General features: G+C 42.1%; 1 protein-coding gene and 1 non-coding gene across 11 annotated transcripts in view; both read left to right on the forward strand.

The window, feature by feature from the left end:
- AIM2 (absent in melanoma 2) overlaps nucleotides 1-19,153 on the forward strand; it is a 130,830-nt gene that overhangs the window by 39,361 nt on the left and 72,316 nt on the right. For 4 of the 10 annotated variants that reach the window (XR_012434865.1, XM_074039853.1, XM_045399505.2 and 1 more), the window contains exon 1: nucleotides 7,440-7,477. The exons of the other annotated variants lie outside the window; for them this stretch is intronic. The gene's annotated coding sequence lies outside the window, so the exon portion shown is untranslated. Of the gene's footprint in view, nucleotides 1-7,439; nucleotides 7,478-19,153 lie in introns of those variants that run through there. 10 annotated transcript variants of the gene reach the window in all.
- TRNAR-UCU (transfer RNA arginine (anticodon UCU)) lies at nucleotides 7,524-7,597 on the forward strand. The gene has a single exon. It is a non-coding gene; the product is annotated as a tRNA-Arg (tRNA).

Below are 19,153 nucleotides of genomic sequence, written 5' to 3' on the forward strand. Positions count from 1 at the left end.
CATTTGACCCAGCGATCCCATCACTGCGTATATACCCAAAGGATTATAAGTCATTCTACTACAAAGACACATGCACACATATGTTTACTGCAGCACTATTCACAATAGCAAAGACTTGGAACCAACCCAAATGTCCATCAATGTTAGACTGGATAAAGAAAATGTGGCACATATACACCATGGAATACTGTGCAGCCATAAAAAGAATGAGTTCATGTCCTTTGCAGGGACATGAAAGGAGCTGGAAACCATCATTCTCAGCAAATTAACACAGGAACAGAAAACCAAACACCACATCTTCTCACTAATAAGTGGGAGTTGAACAATGAGAACATATGGGCACAGGGAGAGGAACATCACACACTGGGGCCTGTTGGGGGCTGGAGGGCAGGGGGAGGATAGCGTTAGGAGAAATACCTAATGGAGATGATGGGTTGATGGGTGCAGCAAACCACCATGGCACATGTATACCTATGTAACAAACCTGCATGTTCTGGACATGTATCCCAGAACTTAAAGTATAATAATAATAATAAAAAGACTATATTGAGGATTCCAAGCAAGTATCTCAACATACTGATTTTATTTCCTTGGATATATACCCAGTAGTGGGATTGCCGGATCCTATGGTAGCTCTCTTTTAAAATGTCTTAAGAACCTTTATACTGTTTTCCATAATGGCTAGCTACAGTTAACTATTCCACAATATATATGTACTTCAAAATACCATGTTGTGCAGAGTAAAAATACACAATATTGTAGGTCAATTAAAAAAAATTAAGAAGAGCGACTCAGTAACACTGTAGTGACATTTTAAAAAGCATCAAATTAGGAGTTGGAAAACCTGGAATGGAGGATCAGATTCGTGAATGCCAAGCTGACTGATCTTGAGCAAATTGTTTTATTTAATCCGGAAATCAGTTTCTTATGTCTTAAGGTAGCTGGGAGGAGAATGAGCCACTAAAGTAGAACCCAGAGAGAGCTCCCTTACGCACCTGCCTGTGCTGTTTGTTCTCTTTTAAGCAGCACGACCTTTGACCCCACTCTGTGACCCTTTTCAGGGCTGGCTGGCCATCCTATCCTATGCTTAGGGCACTGTTGAATGGTTGCAAAGACTGGGAAGAAAGTTAGGGGGAAAGGTCTCAGAATGTCGCTTCCTGGAACAGATTGTAATGAAGGCAGCCAGTGCCTCTTAGCAGACACCTTCTGTTGAGGCCTCTCTGGAGAGGTCACAGAAGTCAGGACACTGTATGGTAGCTCACCCTAGTCCCACCTCTTACAAGCTGAGCAACTTTGGGCAAGCCACCTAATGTCTTTGATCAAGGTTCTTCTTTTGTAAAAGAAAAATAATGATGATCACTCTTTCAATGATCTAGGAAAGTTCTGATGATAAAATGAGACAATTCAAAATATCTTTATTATCATTATTACTACCATTGATACTGTTTCTTAGAATCATAGGTAGCATGAGAAGGACTTGCAAATTCAGTTCTTACCTTCTAAAGGGGAGAAACTGAAGGAGATGAGCTGGCCGACTCAAGGTGAAATGCTTCCCCTGGACCCTGTCTTCCGTGTGGGGACTTGATGTTTTTCAGGGACAGATTTGAAAAGAGCTGCTCCTGCTGTATAAGGATGAACTACGTACAGACCCTACTGTAATTTGTCAGACATAAGGTTCTTGTGTAAGGACAAGTTTAGTCTCTAGGATTGAAACTTTCATGGTCACGCTCTTTGGTTTAATTAAACTGATGGACTGTGAAAGATGAACACCTTTCTTCTCTTGCCATTGCCAAGAAGTCTGCCTTACTATGTAACCCTCAAGGCTTTTTCCAGGCTGAATGCGAAGTGGGGCTGAGGTAGGGGACAGATAACAAAAGCCTAATTTACTCATAATATTAGGCAAAAAACAATGTTCTTGAATCCCTTGACCTACAATCATAGAATCCTTGACCCTTTAAGGATCCCTCTTCTAATTCTTTGGCCTCTGGCCTAGGATATCTGGCCATTTAAGGATTGGGGCCCCATAGTGGCTAAAGATTAAAAGCCTGGTTGTCAGCCCATTCCCATGGCAACTCAGTGCCATGGGGATTAGCAGGGCCCTATTCAGGGCCTCCCAGTTTTAAAACCAGTGGCACACACAGCCCCAGGCAAAGAAGTGAAACAAATACAGGTGTGTTGTAGAGTCAGGCAGAACCCAGAATGTCTGGAGATGAATTTAGGGAAGAAGGAAGGACCAGCAAGTTCTTCTGGGTAAGCCTCAGGAATCTGGTACTGTATGGATGCCGTGGAAGGAGATTCAGAAGGACAGGTACTACAAGTTGAAGATTTAAGGAGATGAGACAAAGACTAAGAGGATGGTGGGCAAGTAAAGTGGTCTGAAGAATGAAATCTGGAGGAAAGTAAAAGAAGGCCTGAGGATGCAGGGCTGACAATAACAAAGACTCTGGGTCCAAGCAATAGATTTTAATGATAGAGGAATTTGGAGGCCTGGGAAACTCAGAGTGCCTTGAGGATGATAGCTAAGGGGAGCAGAGACAGAGAAGAGCAGTGGGCTGAATCTAGGGAAGACTGGGAACAATGAGTTTGGCCAATGTGTTTGGAGTAGATGGATCCTAGGGCAGATGAGAACAGATGGTGACATGGCCAATAAACCGAGCATTGTAGAGATTACACGGTAAAGAATTAGGGAATGCCAGTTGCAGAAAATGGGGAAAGTGAAATGGACAGAAATGAGGAAAGGTGTGGACAGAGGTGAGAAGAACATTTTAAAGCAGGAAATGACTAAGGGTTACATACCCCAAGGAAGAAGGAGACATTGATGGGAATGTCAAGAAGAAAATGTAAGAAGACAGGACTGGGGATCTACACAAGCAGGTGATGGCTTGGGGTTAGAGGGTCCTGATTCCAAAGAGGATAAAGGAGAGTGAACTAGAAAGCGCGAGGTCACCTTATTTTGGGGATTTGGGTGAAGCAGAAAGTTTTCCCCAAACTTCCCAGAAAGATCTGATGGGACACGACAACTTACTGCCCTCGCATTTGTTGAACACTACTAGATTCCTCATCCTTCTTGACCAAAGAGATACTTCATGTCCTTAGAGACACACTCTCTAGAACTCTTTTTTTTTTTTTTTTTTGAGATGGTGTCTCACTCTGTCACCAGGTTGGAGTGCAGTGGCGTGATCTCGGCTCCCTGCAACCTCCACTTCCCGGGTTCAAGAGGTTCTCCTGCCTCCACCTCCCGAGTAGCTGGGACTACAGGCACACACTACCATGCCCAGCTAATTTTTGTATTTTCAGAAGAGACGGGGTTTCACCATGTTGGCCAGGATGGTCTCAATCTCTTGACCTTGTGATCCTCCCACCTTGGCCTCCCCAAATGCTGGGATTACAGGCATGAGCCAGGATGCCTGGCCTCTGTAACTCTTTAAATGGCTTCCTGGAGAATCTGTCAGTGGTGGGTGAGAGGCAATAAGGAAAGGGAGATTGTATCTCCAGATTTCTCAGCATTTCTCAGACTCCCTTAGGGAGCTGACCGCTGTATGGACTCTCTTGTGACCTTGACTAGCCCTGGAGGTCCAGCCCATTGTTAAGATAGATTGGTTCTGGGTCTACTTTTGGAAAGGCTTGAGAGGCCTCAATAGCTCAGTTTGACTGGGCTATACCCGAATGGTTTCTGAAAGTTGGATGGCATGATGAAAGGATAATTTGCTCTGTATTTGTCTTTCCTTGGCTAGATTCTCAGGCTCAATTGTTACCTGGATTATCTAATTTCTTCCCTCTTCAAGTATGAGAAAGGGGACTGAGGAGGAAAGGAACAATCTGCAGTCAGGCTCACAGGCTAGGAGGGAGGAAAAATAGACTTGGGAACCTAAATGCTTTGTTATGATGGGTCAGAAAATGCATAATAGGAATGGAGAAATGAATATGGGGCAAGACCTCATGAAGATGAAGTGTCTGGAAAAGGACTCAAGGGCTTTTGCATTGTAGGTATGTATGTCCATTTTACCCTTCCTTAAGGGTTGGGAGTTATGAACTGAACATCTGCACAGTAGGTCTCATTCTATAGGCCTGACATTGCAAAGCACCTTTTCCAGCCTTCCTGGAAGGTACTCACAGTAGGAAAGACCTGGGCTCACTCCTTGGGGGTGAGATAGTAAGAGGGAGCTGATAGCAGGTAGGAACATGGGAAGATGGTATATGGTAACACTTCCATAAGTTGTGCTCACAATAGATGTGGATTAATAAGGTTTACGGCATCATAGGGCCTGGGAGATGAAAGTATAGTATGTAAGGGTTGTGTTATCTAAATGACAAATTCACTGTCTTACTCCATGTAATAGCCTTTAGAATTTAAAATATGGACTAGTTGATGTAGGAACATTTAGAGAAGCTGTAAGTAAGACCACAGTAGGATGTAGGATTTAATTGGACCAAAGGGAAAATTTGGAGGGCATTTATCATATGTATCCCAGCAACACCTTGTGAATGAAAGAGTGTATGAGCATCACTAGTTTGTCTGTAGGGTCGCAGAGTGGTATTCAATTAGAGGTATGAGTAATGTTTGAGTCACAGATCTTTGGAGAATTAAATCAGTACATATTTTTTTTTTTTTTTTTTTGGAAGGTGAATGTACTTTTCTTCCAGAGAGTTTACGTAAACATGAATGACATACAGCTAGTTTAAAAGAAGAAAAAGATGTACTAGCTTCAATCATTTTGAGTGACATGACTTCACCTTTCCTGCCCTTTAAAACTATAGATTTATTTGATTGTTTGCCTTCTTATTTTAAATTAAAACCTAGTTTAAGACATTATTGACACTACCAAGAGGCTCTGTCTGTTTTATGGATGATGAAGCAAAATGCGATGTCAGAGAGACGTCTCTTATTTGAAAAAAGTCCTCAAAGTCCAGAGTACTTTTGTTGATGCACATTATAAGTATAAGGGGAGCTGGAGAGACTTGGTGATGGGCATTTTTTTGCTGGAATGAAGAGATTTCTGTGGGGTGGTGAGAGGAAGATGAAGGAAGGGTATTCAAAGGGAAAGAAGCAACCCAGTTAATAGAGTTGAGAATTAACTCATGGAATAGAGGATAAAAGGGGACAAACACTCTGCTTTATGAAATCTCAGCTGATCTTTATCAGTAGCATATAGGTTAGTGCCCCTAGTTTATAATGAGGAAATGGAAGATCAGAGTTAAGGAATTTTCTCAGAGTCTAAACCAACTAAGTTATACAACTTCCTATGAAGATGGATCTTTCTGCTCCCAGAGTTATAGCCTTTGTATGGACTTGCAAATTGGTATTTTATTTGGTGAGTAATAAGTTGATTCCTTCTTTTCTCCCATAGTTGTTTTAGGATCATTCCTGCGTTGGAATTTGCCTATGGGATTCTTGAGAGTAGAACCATGCCATGATATATCTCTCCATCATTGTATTCCCAGCACCAAGTGGGAACATTGCAGACAATGAATGAAGCTCCTGGAGGGAGTTGGAGAGCTGGGACAACACATGATCTTGTAAGAAGCAGTGATACTTTGGATGTCACTCAGGGGGCTGATAGATTTCTGGGATATAGGACAATATCTTTATGAAGAGCAGTGTGTGTGTGTGTGTGTGTGTGTGTGTGTGTGTGTGTGTGTGAACACTGAGCCTGGCAGGAAGTTATCTTGAGAGTCTAGTTTTTCCTTTCCCTTACATTGGAATGGTTCATTGCTAGCCTGTGCTGTTAAGCTTCCCTTTACAATCATATAGACCCCTTGACTAACTCTTTCATCAGCACCTTGTGACTAGCCACTCAGAGTAATACAATCTCTGGATAGAAAGGTCTATTCTGTGCCTTCTTGTTTCAAGTCTATAATAGACACAATTAGTCACACTTTTCTGAGCTCCCATCTCTAGGTCGTAGATGGAAGGCAAGCCTGGTTGGAGTAGCTGCTTTCTCCCATGTGTTAGAAAGAGTCTTTTGCTTATATTCCTGATCTGACTGAATTGCTTTGGTTGTGTTCTCTACCATGTCTCATTCCTGGGGCTATATGAATGGGTAGGGAAGTGGGAGATGCTGTAATTGTAGTCTTAGAGTCAGAAAGCCCTTAAGGGTTTTCTAATCTAATCATTTCATTTAGTCATATTGTTTCTTTCCTTGGCCATCACCTGGCCTCACAGGTTAGAAATAACTATATTGTATGATTGGAGTTGGCTGGCAATGTCCAGAACTGGAGGCCATGGAGACACACCGTGAGGGAGGAGGGATATCTGAGTTGGCTCCCTGCTTTTATTGTAACCTTTTGATGGGGAGTGGGGTGGTGAACACAATTAGTCTTTAAATCAATGCATTGTCATCAGGAACCAAGAATCCAATTATAACCATGTGTCTGGGAACCAAATAGGAGAAAATGAGCTGAAGTGAGGTAAGAAGGATTTAGATTAGACATTCAGAAGAATGGGCTCAGTGGAAATTATAAACAACAGTGATTATGGAATTGTCTTCTCTGAGAGGCTTCTAAAAATAGAAATCATTTTCTTGGATCTGAGCTGGGTATATGGTTATGGAGGGTTGGTCACTTTGATTATACTAGGATACTTATAGCAAGCACAGGTAGCTGAGAAATCCTTGTTCTTCAAAGTAGGTAGCCCTGGGGAAAAAGGCTGTCAGAGACTTGGGGCTGAGGAAGGTGGGGGAAAGAGATACAGGTATTTATGGAGGGCTATTTGAGGACATCTATTTCATCAGAGATCTGCCACTCTCCCCCTCCAACCCTATGTGTACAGACACTCTCCCTCCCTCTCTCTCATACACACACTCTCTCACACACACATATACGTTCACACATCCTTACACACTGAACACACACACTGAACACTGTTTTTTCTTCACTCTCATTCTTAATTCTAGTGAAGATGCTGAAGGAACATCAGACTCCCGGTACCTCTTGCCTGGGCTTGACAGATACAGTTCTTATTGCTGAGAACCAGACCAGTCTCTTAGAACTCAGCTGCCATTCTCTGCTGCCGTTGTTCACAGTGTTCCTTTACAGAAGCAGCTCCTTTGTCTCTGGGATCGAGGGTTTTCCTGAATCCCCAAGCGTTGCCCAGCCCCTGTCTGAGAATAGCTGGACTGGGATGAAACCACAGTGAGCGAGTGGGGGTGGAGGTAGAGATGGCTTCTGCGTTTTCTGCAGGGTTGGGTGCACTCTGCTTAATTAGCATGAGAATCGAGAGATTTTCCTATCATCCCTAAGGGATGGAGAGGAAAGGAGAGCAAAGGCTCTAGTTCTGTCCTATTCCATCAGGGATTCTGAGTCTGGTAAATTGACTGCTGTCACATTCCTCCAATCCTCTGGGGACCATCAGACCCACAGTATTGAGAAAAGCTTTGATGAAGCCGGCTGGTGGATCTCCACTCCAGATTTTCCAGCTGTCCCTGTCCCCCCCACCGCTCAGAGAGCAGGATGCTGAGATGGCTCGGTGATGCAGAAGGTATGTGCTTTTTCAGTTCTGGTGCTGATGCTGTGTGTGTGGTGAGGTCTCTGTGGCGCAATGGACGAGCGCGCTGGACTTCTAATCCAGAGGTTCCGGGTTCGAGTCCCGGCAGAGATGGTCACCTGGCAGGTGCCTCTTTTATTTTGAATACTGTCATGCTAGGTTGATTATTATATTTATTCCTCCCTGGAGGCTATAGGGGAGAGAAAGGAAACCCTTTTCCTTGAGAATCCTGGACCTTCTCTCCTTTTCTGTCCCCTCATTCTTCATTCTTTCTGTATTCCTCTCTTATGGATTTTCATTGTCTAGTAGAGGCTCAGATGTCTGCTGCGTCTCTCTGCTCAGCCCGACTGACACAGCATTTGAATCCTTTACTTCACGGTTAGATAATTGGCACATAGTGACCAAGACACAAAGTCACAGGTTTTGGAACTAATATGGTTCCCTCCTTTGACCTCTGAGACCACAAAAGGGCAGATTTTCCCATATGTCAGTGAGGATATGTCCAACTGTCCTCTGAGGTGATACCTTCTTTGACCAAAGGGTTATCATTTGGTGGATGTCAGGAGGTAGACGGGGTCGTGCAGAGGATAATTTCTTGCACTGTCTGTCAGCTATACTTTTTCATTCCTGGGGCTTTTTGTGCTCAAGCTCATCACTCACTTCCTGATCTATCAGGTGAAATGTAATCATTGCTCTTTGTCTCAGTGGTATAAACCACAGAGCAACACACTAATTACCAGCAGCAAGCTGGATGAGCTTGTCCCCAGAAACTTGAAGGTTTCATACTTAAATGCTCTTTACTGTGAAAAGTTTGTACCCCTTTTTGTTCGTAGGACAAACTTCAAGTGTTGTATCTGAATGTTATTTCCATAATTTCTGATTTTCAAAAAGCCATCTTCTCACCTCCTGTCTCCTCCCGCATTCACTTCTGCTGTCTCCTTGTCTTGTCTAAAGGGCCACGTTTAGCCAGATTGGAGCTTGGTCAGATTGTGATGTAGCTTGGGTTTCTATTTTGGGCTGGTCTGGCTCTCTCCCTTGCATGTTGCTACCTCTAGCTTATTAGCTAGAGGGAGCTGCCCCTGCCAGGAACCGACCTCCACCTCAGGTGAACCCAGGAAACCTGAGAAGATATGTTCCCAGGACTGCTGGGGAGACTCAGCATCTCTCCCATGCGGGACTCTGGACGAGTGACCAGAGGACACAGCTGTGCACTTGCACTGTAAGGAAGCAGAGGTAGGGGGAGGCAGGAAAGTCCACATAGGAGTTTAAAGCAGCCATGCCAGAAGGTAGGGGGAATTGATGGGGTAGACAGGAGGACCCTGGAGGGAGGTAAATGCTTTCTGCTTCCATGTGTGCATGTTTATAGCAAATGGAAACTTTGGAAATTCTCTTGAAGTAGTATGGTACTTTAAAGACTTAAAATTCTTGTAGTAAGAGCTAACATGGCTTCACATTTCTGGGTTACCTTGGAGGAAGGCCAATTCAGATGTTATCTATCTCCCACCAGTCCCATAGATACGCCCTTTGGAGGACATGGTGTGGACCAGAAGTTCCTGGGCATTCTTTCCTGGAGCCTTTCGTTTATTGTTAACTCAGCCTATCTTAGATATTTTTGCTTTAAGCCCTGGCCTGAAAGGAAAAATTAGTATGTGGTGGTGGGGGCGGGGTGGGGAAGGGGAAGGTAAAGGGAGTTCAGGAAAGGAGTATGTCACTTTTTTCCACCATAATCTATAATACTGCATACATCTTCCTGATTCTCCCTGTATCATAGCATGGTAATGGAGGTGCTTAACCATGAGAATTCTGAGAGGGTAGGGATATTATTTCTGTATCACTGTTAAAATTCGGGGTGAGGGTGGAGGTTCGTTCTGGTCCACTCTATGATTTGCTCATTTCTAGAGTCTTTCTGGAAATAATGATCAGACTTCATGGAACTGTGAGGGCTGGGGATGAGGTGGGAACAGGGTGGGTATGTGTGCCAAATAGACATTGCGTTGGAATTTGTTTAATGTTTGATCAGAGTGTGATAGAGCCAGCTCTTTCTGTGAAGCTCTATACCTGTGAGAATTAAAATCCACGGATGATTCCCCAAGCCTGATTCTATCCTGTCGTTTCTATTCCCTATCTTGGAGTCAGAGGACCTTGGTACAAGAAGCAGTTTTGCCAAGTTGCTGAACATCTGCACTTTAATTTGCTTATGTATTAAAAACAGATTATATTATCTTTCCTACAAGTGTAAAAATGGATGAAAAAGTTTGTTGTGCAGCGCTGTACAAATATAGAGGCTATGTTAGTTTTCAAGTTGCTTTTGTCTTTCTCCCAAGCATATGAGGAGGGTACCTGGACACAAAGTGGGGAAAGGAAAGGGTCTGAATGCTCAGCCGCTGCCTGGAACATCCAGGGTGGCTGTGTGTCATCATCAGGAGCTGATGCCGCCCTGTGCTACCCTAAGAAAGAGGACTGATTGGACTTTTTTAGCTGGCAGGATCCTTCAGAGGCATGTGGTCCCTCTGTGCCCTAGATAGGAGACTTTATCTCAGCCAGGTAGGTAGAGGGTCCTCCTGGCTACCCCACTTAAGGGAACTAGAAGCTTCTGCTTATTTAACTATTGCCTAACCTTCAACTCTCTTCATCTCTGAGGGTTGGTGTTTTGGAGACTTGAAGGATATCACCAGGACTTGGGAAAAGATTTTCCATGAGTAAAAATTCTTCCGTGTGATAACAATTTTCTTTTGAATACATAAGGGATATCTCCTAATTTATGAACATCATAATTACTGTATTTTAAAGATATTCAGAATATAAAATAGAAATGGGTGTGTTTTTTATAAAGTCACTTCACTGCAGGACTCAAATACTTCAGAGATGCTGTAGCTGATCATTAATTGCAAAGTATGTGGGCAGGATATGTGTTATTTATTATTGTATTATCAGTGCCTGAAATATGGTAGGCATTTGATGGATATATTTGAAAGAATTAATGCTGACTTCGATTGACTATAAATTATATAGATAGGAAAGAGAAAGAGATTACTCCTAGCTTCCAGGTAGTGGGAGCACAGGCAGTATCTTCATGCATTAATTCACTTATTTAACAAATATTCGTTAAGCACCCACTTCGTGCCACTTTCCACTATTCCAGGCACCAAAATAGTAGATTCCACCTCCTATGTATTCCCATGATGGCAACAAATGACAGACAGGTAAGTAAACTTTATAATAGCGAATAGCATTTTAGGTAGTGCTATGTGCTATGGAGGAATTTAAAGGATGCTTGAGGGTGGAGAGTGGTGTGATGAATGATGGTCGTGGAAGACCTCTCAGAGGAGGTGGCTTTTGAGTGAAGACCTGAGTGGAGTGAGGGAGGACAATGAGATTTAGGGGGTGGGCATTTCAAACAGAGAAATGGCAAGAGCAGAGACTCTGATGTGGACACCAGCTGGATTGGAAAGCTGAAAGGTCAATGTGGTGGAGTGGAAGGAGTGATGGGAAGAGTTGGGATTAGAGTTTGATACAGGGCACATCATCTAGGACAATGTTCTCAACCCTATCATATCCAACTCTGCCTTGTTAGGTCCATTATTTTTTCAATTCTCCTCTACTACCCTGCAGTGAAATTCATAGATAACATAACTTACCCATGCCTGTAATGAAAACAAATCAATATAATACCCTAATTGTAATGTAAGAGAGGAATAAAAGGTAATAAACTTATAATAAATAACATATATTTTAGTATGTAAATGCCATACCAGCAGCCTTGCACCTATATGAAGAACCACCCTAAATGCAACAGCTATATGTGCAGACCGATGCAAGCATGCTGCACTGCTGACTTAAATCTCATGAGGGATGTCGTTCACCAGCAGTGTCATGGTTTTCCAGACTGGTGAACACTTTTGGATAAATTTTTGATCAAAACGGAGTAAGTCTTCTTGCAAAATGCATAGTACTTTGCATTCCTGGAAAATTTAGGAAGTTTTAAATCATGCAGAAAACTCTCCAACATAGAAAGACAAGTTAGACTCTAGGCTCAGATACCAGCACATTTTTTTTTGTTTGTTTTTTTGTTCGAGATGGAGTCTCGCTTTGTCACCCAGGTTGGAGTGCAGTGGCGCGATCTCGGCTCACTGCCACGTCCGCCTCCTGGGTTCAAGCGATTCTCCTGCCTCAGCCTCCTGAGTAGCTGGGAGTACACATGCGCAACAACACGCTCAGCTAATTTTTGTATCTTTAGTAGAGACGGGGTTTCACCATATTGTCCAGGCTGGTCTTGAACTCCTGAGATCAAATGATCCACTTGCCTTCGGCCTCCCAAAGTGCTGGGATTACAGGCATGAGCCATTGTACCCGGCCCCAGCACACAGGTTTTAATAGGTCATTCAGAAGTATACATCATGGGTCAATTCTTCGTTGTGAGAGATGCCGTTGCACATTCTGGGACTCATAAGTCCAGCATGCTCTACCTCTCTACAGCTAACCATGGCCGCCAGTCATTATAACAAAAAAAAACTACTCCATCAAATTTTCAAACCACTTTTGAGGGGCAATTCCAGTGCCCCTGGCAATCACTGACATAAGGCTTGTCGGTGAGGCTTTTCTAAATGTTAGTGAGGACCATTGACGAGTTTGAGCGAAGGTTCTGGTTTCTATGTTAAAAGGCAAATTTTATCTGTTGGTAGAGAACAGACAGAGATAGAATAGATAAGTAGAGAATAGAGTCACATGTGTAGGCAGGTTTACAGCTCTGCTTGGCCCAAAGCCTTTAGAAGCAGCAAGCTGTGGCGCTATGGTTCCCAAGCGGTGGTGCTGTACCACCGGAGGTGGAGGGTTTTATAACAGTCCACCTACAAAAGTGATTTATCATCTCTGGAGAGCTTACCTGACACAGATCACCTATTTTTAAACTAGTTATTTTTAGTTATTGTCGTTACAATAGTTATTACCTAGTGGTAAACATGTTCATTTTGCTTATATTTAAAGCTGTAGCAAATAGACCTTATCCCCGAAAACATGATTGCAGTGTTTATGTCCTTAGTACTTGCTATAAATTATAATGGAACAGAATATCTTTAAACTATGTCCTCCTTGGAAGTTAGTTGGATCTTTTTGCTTTCATGGTGGTAATACTGTTCAGTGATGATTCTTTTGAGAGAATGAATGGTGAGAGATGGCATAGTATGATAAGGGAAGTTAACCATGAGCATAGTAGAAGCAGCAACTTCATGGTAATGACACAGATCTGAGTCCAAATCTGAGGTCTCCCTATTTACTTGTATAAATGTAGGCATGCGCTAAGTCTGTCTAAGTCCTTTGATTTTCTCATCCACTAAATGATCAAACTAATACCTAGAATTAAATAGGGTAAGCTGTAAAATTGTCGAGGTAGATACACAGGAGGTGCAAACACAAGTGCTAGCCTCCTTCTTTGTAGTTATTCTTTCTAAACCTTCAGATTGTTTGGATCAAGCTGGTTTCTTGGAGGCTGTGAGTGAGGACTTGAGAGATTTTAGCTGTGACCCATGTTTCTAACCACATTCTTCTTCAAGGGGAGTCCTAGTGGAAGTCAAGACATGCATAATGTATTTTAAATAGTAGTTACCCTCCAAGAGCACGTTCTCCCCAAAGTGATCACTGTAGGAGCCCTAGATTTTTCTCTAGGGCAATGAGCAGAGAAGTCCTACAGCATCCTCAGGTTCTAGTCCCCGTGGAAAGGGTCATGTTAGGACTTCTCTGTGTGGGGCAATGCTGGGCTTTAAAGCCTGGGATGAGGGCGAGTGTGTCTATTTTGAGAAGGCAGGTTGGTGTCTACAGAGATGGAATTAGACTAAAACAAACACCTGGGGAGCTGGGAGGAGACAGGAGACCAGGGCTTGGCTGTTGTATTCCAGGCCAATTCTCTTTCTGGGTGAATTCCTTGCTGTGGACCTAGCTCAGTCCTGAATCTGAAGGGAGCATCTTCTGGCAATCACTAACAATTGCTGATAACTTGTCTTCCTTTGCTACATCTATAGACCACTTTTAGAGCAAGAAATAGTACCATCCAAAATTTCCGACTCTTTAGAACAAGTTATATTATTTTGAAGGAGCATGAAACTGTTAAAAGTTTTCTATTATGTATAAACTTCTAATGGTGCTTTTTAAGTTTTGTGCTTAAGCGTGTCTCTAATGGCTGAGGAGAGTGATGGCTTACTTCCAGATTCACATAAGCCAGGCCTAAAGTGGTCTATACTAAGCACAGCATTTCTCTGAAGTCATAGACTTTATGCTACATTCTAGATTTGGGGTTCTATTTCATTATATCTGCATTTTTAAAATACAAAAATAATAATCTGGCTCCAAATATTAGGGTAAAAGTGATGCCTGGCATGCCCCACATATGGGATCCTGGCATGCCTAAGTTATAAAAGCACAGAACTATATTAATATTAAAAATGAGGTGTAGTCCCTGATTATCCACTCAGAGATGAAGGTAAAAGTAATCTAGAGACAGTTAAAGTAGAGGGAAAACCGACAGAGTTGAATGAATAATAGTCATTAATTCATTTACTCATTCAACAAATGCTTGTAGTACCTGCTGTGTGCTAAGAACTGAATGAGGTACAATGATGAACAAATGAGACAGAGGTGATCACAGAAATACATGTAAAGCTGCAATGGTAAATAAAGGAGAGGTCCATGGAGCAAAGAAGGTCTGTGGCCAGGAGAGTTGACCTCTTCGGAAAGATCAAGGACAGCTTCCCCCAGGAAGTGTCTCTTGACTTGAATCTGAAAGATAAGGAAATAACTAGGCAAGGAATGAAGAAAAGGGCTTTCTATACAGAGACAGCATACATGAAGCTTTTGTAGAGGGAGGGAGAATGCCGTGCGTGAAGGGCTTTTTTATTTTTATTTTTATTTTTTTGAGACAGAGTCTTATCTTGTTGCGTAGGCTGGAGTGCAGTGGCACAATCTTGGCTCACTGCAACCTCCACCTCCCAGGCTCAAGCGATTCTCCTGCCTCAACCTCCCGAGTAAGTGGGATTACAGGCATCTGACACCACACCCAGCTAATTTTTATATTTTTAGTAGAGACGGGGTTTCACTTTGTTGGCCAGGCTGGTCTGGAACTCCTGACCTCAGGTTATCCATCCACCTCCACCTCCCAAAGTGCTGGGATTACAGGCGTGAGCTACTGCACTCAGCCTGATGAAGGACTGTAAAGTGAGTTTGGTTTGACAATAGAGAGTAAGGGAGAAGGCCACATGAAGTGAAATTGGAGAGACAAGGCCCCATAGGGCCTTGTATTCCCTGTAAGGTTTTTTTTTCTCCTTATCCCCAAAACAATGGAAAACCACTGAAAGATTTTAAGCCAAAGAATAACATGATTGGATTTGCATTTTGGAAAGATTACTCCAGCTGCTGCTCAGAGGACAGAGTGGAAGGCTGCCAGGATAGATGCTGGAGCTAAATTAGAAGTTACCACCAGAGGTTGTTGTGAAAAGCAATATTAGCCGGGATTAAGGGGGTGATAATGATGCTGGTGGTGGTAATGGCAGATATAGAAGAAAAAAGGTTTCAGAAGTATTTATGAGCTAAAACATGCAGGATTTGTTGATGGATTAGAAATGGTAAAAGGGGGAAAGAGTTGACAAGAAAGACTCTAAGATTTCTGGTTTGCACACCATTCGCTAAGATCAGAAACACTTGAAGAAGGCCAGGTTTGGGGGAGAAAATGGTGAGTTCAGTTTGGAGCTTCTAATTTTGAGGTGCTTTTGAGATATAGAGAGGAGATGTCACACATGTATGAAGGTGAGAGTCAGGTCAGGTCTGAACTGCTGATTTAATTTTGGAAGTCATATGCATGTTGGTGGAATTTGATGCCAAGAATACAAATAAGATCACATAGGAAAAATTACAGGGTAAGAAGAGAAAGGGCCTAAGAATGAGCTAAGAGGAACTTCAGCGTTTAATAACAGAGTAAGAGGAGTCGGAGAAGTAGTGGTGAGAGGTAGAAGAAAAAGCAGAATATTATAATTCCTGAAGCCCAGGGAAGGAAGTATATAAGAAGAAACTTGTTTGAGTATCACATGCTGCTGAGAAGTCAAGAGTGATGATAACTAAAATGTATCCACTAGATTATGTGACATGGAAGTCAAGGGTGATAGCTGTTTTTGTTTCTCTGGAGTGTCAGGTAAAAAAAAGCAGATGGAGGGGGTTGCAGAGGGAGTGGGAGGTAAGGAAACAGAGAATGCATATAGGCAACTTTTAGAAGTGTGGGCATGAAGAGATGAAGAGAGGGTGGTGAGGAAGCTATGAGGAATCAAATAAAAATATCTTTTTTTCCCTTACTTTAAAACTTCATTGTGGTAACTCTCCAGCATAAATAAAATTAGAGAGAATAGCATTATGAATCCTCGTTTACCCACCACTCAGTTTCGACAGTGATAAATTTATGGCCAAACTTCTTGTATCTGTAGTTCCACACATCTTAATTGTTTTTTTTTTTTTTTTTAGTGGGAGAGATTTGAGTTTCTATGAAAGCCATTGGGAAGGAAATCATTGAGTGAAAGAGAGAGAGAGAGAGAGAGAGAGAGAGAGAACAAGAACAAGAGCAAGTGCATAAATAGAAGCCGAGGTTTCTGGGAAGGTGATAGGGGATGCAGAGTGCCAGAGAAGGCATTAACAGTGGGTAGCTGGAGGACCAGCTCCTCCATGACCATTGGAAGGAAAGAGGGTAGATGTTTAGATGAAGATTTTCATGTTGATATCTGGAAGATGAGGAAATTCCATCTGATGGCAGTGGCTATCCTTCTTCTGTTAAAGTAAGTAGCCATGTCTTGAACAGAAAATAACTGAGAAAAAGAGAAGGTGTTGGATGTTTGAAAACAGCACAGAAATTTGGATTAGTTACTGTGGAGAGTGAGAGGATGATAATAATATAGCAGAGAAGTGCGGAATGTATACTAGGCGGTGTTAAGGACCCATTTGGAGGTACTGGACTGGCTCTTATAAACAGATGCAATTCACATACATATATTAATAGGTGTCTAATTTGTATGTCCAGCTTGCTAATGTTTACCTTCATAATTTAGGGGTGTTACTGTATTCCCTGGTGAAAGAATGTGTCCACACGCATGTGTATGTGTGTGTTGTACAGAGGGTAAGAGCATATGGATTCCACAATCTACTGAGTGTGTGGTCAGAATATATATATATATATATAAAGAGGTGATTTTAATTCTTAAAATGCAGGTGTGTCTGAGTCTGTCATTTTTCACATTCATTGGTTCAGGGCGCCACCTGCTGGGAAGCTTGCTCAATGTCACCAGCGAGCTTTTCTAATGCAAACTCTAAAATCTTTTTTCTTGGTAAAGTCAGTTTGTTTTTTTTTTTCTTTGAGATGGAGTTTTGCTCTTGTTGTCCAGGCTGGAGTACAATGGCGCAATCTCTGCTGACTGCAGTCTCCGCTGACTGCAACCTCCACCTCCCAGGTTCAAGTGATTATCCTGCCTCAACCTCCTGAGTAGCTGGGATTACAGTTGCTGCCCACCACCACTCCCAGCTTTTTTTTTTTTTTTTTTTTTGCATTTTTAGTAGAGATGGGGTTTCACCATGTTGACCAGGCTGGTCTTGAACTCCTGACTTCAGGTGATCCACCCGCCTCGGCGTCCCAAAGTGCTGGGATTACAGGTGTGAGCCACCGTGATTGGCAAGTCAGTGATTTTGCACACAGCATTTGCCTCCATGAATTTTGAGTTTCATTTTTTTCAGATACTATTTTACCTTCTGTATTTTGGGGTCAAAGCAGGAACATTAAAATGTGTTCTTTCCCAACTTGATTTTGGTCTTTTGGTGAAATACCATGTCTTGCCTGTTTAAATGCCTGTGTTGTCTGTAAATCTCATCCATGATCTACATATTCAAGAAGGGAAATAAAATTTCCGACTTTTATCTGAAATACCATTCATAAGAAATAGATTATTGGCTAAAAATGTTTAAAGTACAGATGATCCAACTGTGTGATCCAACTGTGCAGATTGAGCAGTATTACTGAACACTCTCTAAAATGTGGATTTTGTTTTCCACCCACTTTCTATCCCAAATTATTTTCCTCTAGGTTATCTAACTGAAATGTGTATTCCTTCATAGTTTCCAAGCTGGTCCCTAAGGAAACTAGTCTGCTACAAATTATTTTTTTAAAATAGTCTTGTCTTAACCTGAGTATAGTATCCCTTAAAACTTTTCCTCTAAGATCCTTGCATCACACTACTAAAATGCTCCCAATTTCCAGATTTTCATTAAATAATTTCTTGCCTTCAAATGTACTGTATGACAGAGTTTAGAGATAAATTATTCTAACTACTTCTTTTCCTGTAATGTAATTCAGTCAATAACTCTTAACTATGATCATTATATATGTATACACATACATATGTGTACATATACATATATATGCACAAATTCAGTCATGATGCACATAGAATTCAGAGAAACATAGTATAAAGTATACCAAATAATTCCCCAAGGAAAATAGCATTTGTTCATCTACTCATGCAGTCTTTATGAAGTGCCTGCTGTGGATCTGCAACTTTGAGAGGCACTGGAGATGCATTGGGAATAAGACAGGCATGGTTCTGGTTCTTACACACTTGCTCTGCAGTGTGGAAGACAGACATTGATTAGGTCATCCCAACACATTATAGAGGGTCACTCTTAAGGGATGTACAGAGAACACCATGGGACATCTGAAAGCTGGAGCATCATCAGGACTTCCTGGAAGAAGCGACATTAAGCTATGAAGGAAGGAGAGAACAAAAACACTCCAGGCAGTCTGTGAGACTGACGTCTAATGCCGAGAGCCAGATTGTGGAGGAACTGGTAAACCTTCTTAAAGAGTTTGGATTTTATCCTAAGAGGAAATACCAACCAATGACAGATTTGAAGAATGTGTGTGTGTGTGTGTGTGTGTGTGTGTGTGTGTGTGTGGTGACCAGGCTTAGATTTATAGTTTGGAATACAGTTTGAAAAGATTATTCCAGATGAATTTGGAGAAAGACTGAAGGGAAGCTAGGTTGGAGACAGTTTAAGGGTATATGTGATATGGTGTTGGCTTGTATTAGAGAAGTGGAGAGAAAGAGAGAGAAGAGGATGAATCTGAGGGTCATTTAAGATATCAAATGGATAAGACTCGGTGGAAATCAGCTGTAAGAGGTAATGGAAAAAGGAGAGTCCAGGATGATTCCTGGCTTGAGCAAATGAGTGAATTGAAGTGCCTTTTAATGAGAAAGGGGATAGGTAGAGGAAGTAGATTCTCAGAAAGGCCAGGGAAGATGAGTATTTCCACTAGATATGTTGAATTTGAGGTGTCAAATATGTAGCAGTAGATATGTCTAGTGGGCAGCTAGATATATGAGCCTGGAACTGTGAAGAGAAATCTAGGCCAGAGATACAAGTTAGGAATGATCAGTCTGTTGTGAGTAAATTGATGTCTTGGGAGTGGTCAATATCTCATAGAAGGTAAAATGAGAAAAGAAGAATGGCTAAGAAGGAGCCCCGAGGAACCCATCATTTAAGGAATCATTAGAGGAGGTAGAAGTGAGCAAATGAGACTGGCCAGATAGACAGGAAGAAAACTAGGAGGGCTGGGGCCAGAATCAATGAAAAGAAGCTTTTAAAAAAGAGTGTATG

This window comes from Macaca fascicularis, chromosome 1 (assembly GCF_037993035.2).
Source record: "Macaca fascicularis isolate 582-1 chromosome 1, T2T-MFA8v1.1".
Classification (NCBI taxonomy): Eukaryota; Metazoa; Chordata; class Mammalia; order Primates; family Cercopithecidae; genus Macaca; species Macaca fascicularis.